Source organism: Galeopterus variegatus, unplaced genomic scaffold (assembly GCF_000696425.1).
Source record: "Galeopterus variegatus unplaced genomic scaffold, G_variegatus-3.0.2 Scaffold2821, whole genome shotgun sequence".
Classification (NCBI taxonomy): domain Eukaryota; kingdom Metazoa; phylum Chordata; class Mammalia; order Dermoptera; family Cynocephalidae; genus Galeopterus; species Galeopterus variegatus.
In genome coordinates, this window is record NW_007728932.1 from 157,210 (window position 1) to 166,643 (window position 9,434).

General features: G+C 46.9%; 1 pseudogene; it reads right to left on the reverse strand.

Moving 5' to 3' along the window:
• Nucleotides 1–815, reverse strand: part of LOC103598991 — a 2,682-nt pseudogene extending 1,867 nt beyond the window's left edge.
• Nucleotides 816–9,434: the final 8,619 nt, after the last annotated feature.

Genomic DNA, 9,434 nt, shown 5'->3' on the forward strand with positions numbered 1-9,434 from the left:
CCGCAGCTCCAGCCCGTGGAGAATCTGGAGAAGAGCCAGGTCTCCCGCTTACCCGGCCGGTGGCAAGTGCATTTCTTCTGACCCACGCGGCACTCGCATGGCTGCTCCAGTTGGATGTTGCGCACCAGGTGGCGGCCAAAAGTGGTGCCCCCGGTCTTCTGGATGTGCAGGAACACGATCAGGTCATCGCCCTTGATGTCGAAGTCTACCTTGCGCAGGAGGTCGCCACGGCTGAAATTGTAGCGGGGCACGAACCTGGCGGAGCTCTCATCCTCCGAGCGGTACGGATCCGGCACCGGGGAGCTGAACGCCTGCAGGCGGAGGAGCTGGCATTCTGTGCCGGGGCACACGTATTGGAGGACGATCACGGCAAATAGGAAGAGCATCACCAAAGCCAGCAGCAGCTTGTTGGATTTCTCATCCATGTTCCCGACGCTGGGGGAAACCCAAGTTCGTTACGTCAATCCCGCAGCTCAGCCCGCGCTCGCCGTGCGCCCGCACCGCGCCCTCCCCCTGGCGCCGCCGTTGCGCCCCTTTCCCCGGGGCAACAGCGCGAAGAGCGGGGTGCGCGCGGCTCCCGCCAAGGAGGAAGACGCCTTTAGGGGCTCGTCCAGGAGCTGCTGGGAGTTGAATCCGTGAGACACACCCCTAAGAGGGCCCGCGCGGACTGAGGCGGCTACTGATCTGGGCCGGCTCGCTGCCAATTCGGCCTCTACTCTGGAATGCCGGCGGGGACAGGTGGTGCGGGCGGGCGCTGCTCGCTCCGGCTGCAGCGGCGGCCCGCTCGCCCCGGCTGCACACGCAAGCAGTGCCATTCCCCCCTTCAGGCAACTCAGGGTACTAAGAATCAGGAATGAGCTTGAATTTATATAATAATGCCTCACGCCCAAGAGCTGGAGCCACTTCACAAGCAGAGGACCTGGGTTTTCTCCTGTCTTGGAGAACGGAGGTCACTCCAGTGAGTGCATCACTCCACTTTAGCTCGTAATTTCAACCTCCCCTAAAATAGCAAAGGCGCAAATTGGACCATTTCCCTCTCTCTTTGCCAATTTCCATTCCCCAACGGAAGCGGGGGCATTCTCTGAAAAGGTAAGTCAGCATGAAAAAGAAAGCATGACCAAAAAACATTACAGAATGGGAATCTAAGCTTTCTGAGAGCTTAGATTCGCTGTTACTCTTTCCTTCTTGCTGAATCCTCTGCACCAAGCCCTGTACCTGCAGGAAGGCTTTACGCACATAATGTTTATTGAATGAATGGATTCAGACTAAACACTACATCAGAAAGATGCCATCTAATCTAATCCAAGGTGAGGAGACACATGAGAAAACCGAGGCTCAGAGAGGGCTAGGGATATGCCCAAGGTCACACAGCAGAGCCCCAGAGTTTGAACCCAGGAAACCGGGCATCCTCCAGCCATTTCCTAATACTAACACCATCTCTAATACAAAAGCATAGATTGTTTTCAAGCACCAGTGTCCAAAAAACTCTTTTCTGCTGCAGGACCTGGGGTGCAGGGATTAACAAGGAAAGAATGGATGTCCCTTCAGCACAAGGACCCTGGGAACTCAGGACTCAGAGACTGTTTCCATCAGATTGATCTGGGAAGCTTTCTGGACATTGTGTATTTCCATGACTGAGTGTGAGCTACCTCCAGTCCCACTGCTGTAGAAGGCGCACAGGGTGGCAGCAGTGTTTCAGAACAGTGCTGTTGGCACTGGGGCCACTATGGAGGGGGTCAGTGACCTGAGTCCTGGGGTGGGGGCATGCCCCCCAGAGACAGGATCTCACTCGCTGAGCTGTGGTCCTTCCCTTTCCTATTCTTTCTGTGCTCTGAAGCAGCAAGCCAAGCACTGTTCTGAGAGTCCTGGGAAATCTGTCTCTTCCTTGCTGGGCATCCCTAGGGTCATCACTTACCCGTCCAGAGCCTCAGTTTCCTCTTCTAGAAAATAAGACTAATAATGTCCTCCGTTTTGACCAACTGGGTCACTATGAGGATGAAATGTGAAATCCTCAGGGCAACTCCAAATACAAGGCTGTGTTTACCTGCTGCTCTAAGCTTGGATGTGCCAACTGAGTCACAGGCCAATTTAGGAAGGGCCCCTTCTGGGGCAATTTCACAGCTGTTCCCCCTGCTCTTACCTCCCCTCAGAATCCCCAGCCCTGGCTGGACTTCCATGTGTCCCCAAACCTACTGGGGACAGTGAGGGACCCTTCATCCAGCTGTAGGAGTAAGAGATAGTAGACTTCTGGGGAATCCTGCATTTCAGGCACTCCAGGCATCTCCTATCCTGTGGCTTCAGGGAACACTCTGAGGAACTAATAAATTTGTACTAAGGAACCAGCTGCAGCAACTTACAAGATAGACCTCTCAGCTTCCCCAGGAGCTCCCCTTGTGGGACAGGGCCTGCTCCCACTGAGGGTAGGTAAGGGTGTGAGCCAAGAGAGTAGGGGGTATGGGGGTGGCCCAGGAGCTTGGCTTGCCAGCTGCCCCTGCCTTCTTCTTGGCCACCCACATAGTCAACTTCTTTAGCCTGCCCAGTAGGTGGCTTTCCTCACCGTGCCGTATTAGGCCATTTACACTATTATGCCCTGCCATTACACCATCATTATAATGGTTTTCACTGGGTCCTTAGGAAAACGCTTCTGAAGCCAGTGGGTCACACATTCTCGAGCTCTCAGCAACTAACTCTGGAGTTTCTACAGTAAGAGGGATTAGTGGGACTGGAACACAGGAAAGTGCCTTGGGCAGAGGGCAAGGGGAGGTGGTAAGTAGGACAGGGAACAATCAGCATTAACTCGTGTAAGATGTGGAAAGGAACACGTGCATGGCGCATATGTGCACACACACTCATGGTCCGACTTTCAGCGAAGGGACCAGTCAGGCTGGTAGTTGGAGAACAGAAGAAGGGACAGGATAGGGCTGTAAAGTCCAGTTCCTGAGCTCTAATATGCCACTAACACTCTAGTGCGAATATACATAACAGCTCACTGGAGGACATTTACAAGTCCTTCCTCCAGCCCCCTCATGCTGTGAAAAACAAGGCAGTTAATTTCTCATTGTGTAATCCATATATCAGGGCTCCTGAAAGTGGAAGAAAACTCTCTCTGCGGGGAGCAGGGAGTCCCACAAGTCTCAGAAGACCCCTCCAGGTCAGAAGAGGCTCTCTGCTGAGAAGCAGGGAATTCTTCCTATGTGTATCCCAAGAGCCTTGTTCTGCTGAGGCCAGACATGGGCCTCTTGCAGTTCCGGGCCGGGCTCCACCCCCAGAAGCTGATTCCTCTCAGGACCTGAATAACAAAGGCCTTGATACTCCAGAATTTGGCTTTTTTGGGAGAATTTGGGGATGGGAGGCAAAAGAGGAAGAGAACTGGCTGAATTGTCAAGCCTTTGGTTTTCTGCCTCCTTATTTTTGACCAACCTGAGTTGCTGTATGTATATATATATATTTGGGGTTCAGTACTTGGAAGGTGAGGAGGATTCTGCAGGTTGAGAAGGGCTTCTGGTTGTCTCCACAGTGTGGTATGATTTTCATTATTTTCCCAGAACCATCCTTCCATGGTTTCCAACAAAAGTTGATGATTCTGGGCTTGTAAAGGTCAGCCTGGCTTGCATACTAAGCAGTGCACTTCCAGACATGCATTTGGTTGCTGTAGCCTGAGACGACAGCAAGAGGTAGTTACAAGAGCACCAGCATGGGAGTCCAGAGACACTAACAAGACCCCGTATGACTATGAGGAAGCCGCTTGCTCGCTCTTGTGCTCAACTTCCGTATTTGTAAGACAGCAAGGTTGATGTTGTTATTCAAAGGGCACTTTCCTGATCTGACATTCCAAGTCACGTGCTTCCTTGTCTTCCTCGAGGGACAAAGTACTGCCAAATGCTTGGGGCCTCGACCCAGGGAGAAAGCCTTAGGCCTATTTCTTCATGCATTCTGTGGCACTTCTGTGGTTGGATCACACCAGACAAGCAGCAGCTGGAATTATTCTGTGCCTATATTACAAGGGTGATAGCGGGGTCCCCTATTCACGTTAGAACAGGCATAGTGGAAATGTAAAGACTAAAAGTGTGACACTCTTCATAGCACATAGAACGCCAAGATGCTTTCCTCTCACCCTGAGCATTCTTTCAACCCTGTCTTTCCAGCTGTCTCTAATTTTTTGGAAACGTTCTTACTGTCAATAATAGGCAATTTTTATCACAGAGATTGAAGGCATGCAAACTGTTGAGTCAATTCATTTCTGTTTTTGTGTCTCTTCAAACTGAATAGAGGTACTTAATGAAAACACTGTCCTGCAATTCAAGCTTTAGTATTATAAACAGGTTGGGTGTGTTATACACATCACTCACAACAGTCATCTAATTTTTTTTTCCCCCACGAAACACTGAATTTTATTTGTCTAGCCTTACAAAACATGGGGCTCAAGGAATTCAAAGAGGAGGATAATGGCAGGGTGTTGTGTATGCTAAATGAATGTGTGCTGCGAAGGCAAGATAAGCACTGGAATGGGGTTCATAGTAGACCCATCACTCTGAGCGTGCAGGCTGTCAACCGTCCCTCTCCTGATGCAGGATTCCCACCATTTCATGAACAGTGAAATTCACATTTCTCACTCAGAGTGAATGAAAGTGTCCGTTCATGCAGGGTTTTTAAAGTGACAGTAAGCCAAGTCCTGGCAATCACAGGCAGCAGTCCAGACTCTGCTCCCAGGACAGTGACCTCACTTCTTTGGGCCTCAGTTTCCACTCACAAAATAGCCTGACCAGGTACTTCTACAACGCTGGTTTAGGGTTATAATAAAGAGGAATACAATCTCAAATGAACTTTATTAAAGAGAAGAGACCATAGGTTTGGGGAGCACATCACGCTGGGGTTCAATCACGGCTCTGTGAGCTCTCTCAGAGCCTCAGTTTTCTCATTCATGAAAATGGGGCTAATGATGGCTACCTCACTGGGCCGTCATATGAGTTAACTAAAATAATCTACTGAGAGCACTTAGTCTAGTTCCTGGAAAAGTAAATATTTATTTCTCTTCCCTTTCAACTCTGGATATCTTTAATTTGAGATCTTTGTTATATTTTCCACAGTAGCAACATACACATATTTAATGACAGGTGGCTGGCTATGGGCCTAATTGTGACCTAGACTAGCTTCGCCACCATCCTATTTCTTTAACTGCAATCTTTTCTCACCCTCCCTCCACACCTCTCTGATGTTCTCCTGGCTGGTGTCCCATAGAGGAGGAAAGCCTCTGATCCACTCACTCACATTGAGGAATGGAACATATACATGTAACCCCTTCCATGATACATTAGAAGAGAGGAGGAAGAGGGCAATGCTTAACCCTAATGAATGATGCCTCCAGGGGAATGGAATGGAACACAGAAAACAGGGCAGTGGAGGAGATGCTTGGGGAGCTGTGCTTGGGGCAGAGAGTAGAAGAGAGTTATAGGTAAATGAAGAAAAGAGTTTACAGGGCCAGTCCTACTCTAAACTCTTGACGCTAATTTTCAGCTCCATTCACTTCAAAAGTTAATGGTTGATTTGGCTGGAGGGGTTTTGATTTGAGCAGCTGGTCAAACCACAGCAGTTGGGATTAAAAAACAAGGTCAGTTTCGCATTCATCCTGCATGAGCCAGAGCTGGGCAAGCCCACCTGTCAGCTGAGCTCTGGGCTGGCAGCCCCAGTTCACAGTGGCAGAGTAGAAAGAGCACCAAGCTGGATGCCAAGAAAACAGTGTTTGAGTCCCAGTTCTGCCTCGAGCTTACTGTGTGACCCTGGGTGCGTCGCTTGACATCTCTGGGATTTAGTTTCTCTGGGATTTAGTTGCTGATCTTGGTAAAATGAGGGGCTGTGTTAGATGACCCTGAAGGCCCCTCCCAACAGGAGCTTTCTGTGATCTAAACTATGCTAGCTAATTAGCAGACTGGGGAAGGACACCACTCTCCCTGGCTGTTGTGTTGGAAAAAAGGCACTACCAAGGATGACCCTCCAGCTAGAAAATGAGTCACAAAAGCATAAGAAGGACTTAAATGAGGAGCAAACTTTCTCAGATCACATGGGTAAGACAGAAACTTGAAAATAAGCCTTCTGGGCCTTTATTGACTTGGATAGTTAAGTCAAAATTGAAAGACTGGAAAAAAGTTATGTGGAGAACTGACCTCCCGCTGACGTAAAAGCCCTAGGTAGTTTTAAAAATGGTAATAATAAAAGCATGAATGGCCCTGCCTGGCCCAGAGTCGCCCATCACTTTCCATACTCTGAGATCTCAGCAAGAGAGGAACATGCCCATCATCTGAGTGGTCTCCGTGGGAGTTCCAGTGTTGAATAATAACATAAAAGAGCTGAAAATAATATCTCAGGACAACATGACGGATTTGGAGGAAGAAGGCCCCAAAGCCAAAGTTACTTCCAGGAAAAGGATTTTTTTGTCACTCACATAGGCTTGAAAGGGAATGTCTTATAAGCATAGCCCAAGAAAACAGAAATTAGAGAAGCCATACTTGTCACAGACTAAATGAAAATTAATTTTTACTAAAAGAGAGCCCAAACCAGAGGCTACTAAAGCTCTTAACTGGGCTTTATAGTAAAACTTGGAAAATAACTTGCTTTTTTATACATATTTTCAAAAATCCACATTTCACTAAATGGCATTAAAATGCAGAAAGCTACAGCATTAGATCAGCAGAGGGAAATGAACTTGGTAAAAGGCACTTTGAGCATTCATCTTCTACACTGAAGAAAGTTGCCTTAATGGGTATCATCTTGTGGAACATTCAGCTGAAGCTAAACATGATATTCAAACCCCCAAAAGAGGAAAAAAATGCTATTGTTAGGGCTCTATGAAGGGTTAGAAATGCATCCAGAGGGTGGGAGGGGAAAGTGTTGACATGTCGTCAAGGGTGCCAGCTCCAATGATCTGCACAATGAGCAGGGATGGCTGGCCATGGTGATGTAGGTTAACCTCAGGATGCTTAGTAAATAATGCCAATAATAGCTCCCATACTGAACATCTGTTGTGTGTCAAATACTTTACTAAACGCTTCACATGCACTATCTCAATTAACATTCCCAGCAACCCAATGAGATAGTTACTTCTACTTACTTATTGTACAAATGAGTAAACTGGGGTTCAGAGTTACAGCCACACAGCTAGGAATTATAGAGCTAGGACTAGGACCCAGATCTAATTACACAGCCTGTAATAACTCTGATGCCCTTATGATCCTCATCTAGCTTCCGGGTGTCTGGGCATGAGCTAGAGAATATAAGACATCCTGTCCCAAAATGGAATATCAAGAGACTCAGATAGTCCTCATTCCAAACAGGAGAGCTGGACAGAGAGGGATCGTGGTGGGTGGGTGTGTGTGTGTGTGTGTGTGTGTGTGTGTGTGTGCGCACGCGCACTTGTGTATGCACTCATGCACGTGCTCTGAGGGCACTGAAGAAGATAGAGGGCCCAGAGTCTGAATTTTGGTAAAGAGGGAAGCAGAGATCAAGAAACTGCTGACTGGACAACTCAATATACACACAACATTGGTACAACGCCCACATTATCTGACACTGTTATTTTTGAGAAGTGTCACAAGCAACTTTGTTGTACTAAGCAATAACCTTCTAGAAGGCCAAGACCTTGGCTTCTTCATTTGTAGAAATTCCCCATAGTGCCCAATAACAATAATATTTGGTCTAAAACTTCACAGTTTACCGAATACTTTCTCAAATACTGACCGGACTGTTACTGTCCTCATTTTCATATGAGGAAATTGAGTCTCTGAGGGCTGAAGGAACTTGGCCAAGGGCCCACAACTTGTATGGAGTTGCCACTGCTAACCACCAAGCACACGTGGCAACATGAGGTAATGCCCAAGGCACTCCACAAAGAATCTGACACGGAGTAGGTGCTCGAGAGATGTTAGTTTTTCCCTTACTTGCCAATCTATGACTAAAAAAATGTTCTTTTCTTTCCACTGATTATATACTACTGGATACCCCAATATCTTCAACAGAGAGTAGTCCATGTTCTCGAGAACTTAACCATTGATATAAGGAACTATAGCTAGCATGCATGAACCTGAGGACAGTGAATGACTAATCTGTGGCACTGGCTCTAATGCAGTGACACTCAGAGGACAGTCCACAGTGGGTGAGAGTGGTCAGAGAAGTCTTCCTAGCAAACACTGGGTGGGGGCAGCTAGAGGAGCTACTCAATCCACTCACCCACCTCTTTTTGTCTTGGTTCCAGAAGTTCCAGAAAGAGGAACTTCTGCTGACCGAAACTGTCTTGATTGCCTTTCCTTGTTATGCTCAGGGCACCCAGTCCCTTCCTTGTTCACGAGGCTGCACAAAAAGGGTCCTAGCTCTTTCCAAGTACAAATCCAATCCTCAATCTGCAGTGCCAAGAGCATGACATTGTGGGGTCTTTCATCAAGAGAGCAGTGTGTGGCTTCACAAGTACAGTACAGTCTGTGTCAACATCCACAACCCAGTTGGAGAACAAATACTTGATTTTTTTTAGACCAAGTCAATAAGCTGCTTTTCACAGGGAGAAGAGGGACCAAGATAGAAACAGTTTAAGTAAAATAGAAGAGGCTCTGCATTTCATCCTACATGTTTCCATAGTTCTAGATCTTGCCAGCGGTTTGGTAGCAAGTTAAAGCAGAAACTGACATGCGGTGTTCCAGAGTCTTCTGGAAGAGAGCCACATAATGAATTACCAAATGAACAGCTTCATGTTCTCTTATCAAAGGCAAACTTTATGCCAGATGAGATGCTAAAATGTTGTGGCAATAGCAAACTAATAACAACAACAGCAATAATTTGCCAGGGCAATTGCAAGCACAGAATGCAGGACAGACTATTTTCTTTTTTGGCTGCAATCTGGAAATACTGCTAGATACGATTTATCATCCACTTTATATATCCATACCATGACATCCTAAACAGAAACATTTTAGGTTGGATGTCAACTGAAATTTACTTTCATCATTAATGTCATCAAAAACTTAATAACTGACATTCATTTCATCAAACGAGGGAGATTCGTATGATATAAAAAATTCACTATAAAGAAGTTATTTTATTCTACAAACCTTCTTTGTGCTCTATTGTAACAATACAGTTAGTTAGCAGTCTAATACTCAGATAAAAAGCTGAGGGTAGGATATTCAGACTAAATTGCACACCCCTTGTCCCCAATACCCCTGAAACTGGCCTGAAATGACAAGATGGAAGTCCCTCTTAGGAATATTTACAGACCATTGTTCATGTAAAGGAACATAAGAACTCCCCCAAAAGCCAAAGAAATAGAGTGCTCTGAGCAAGTCTTCTTCCTGCCCTTCCCTTCTCAGAAGTCTGCTGCAAAGGCTCTTGGTCAGTGCTCCAGGCTGCTCTTTTATCTCAGTAACCTGAGTGCCTTTGCAAAGCTGGCCTGC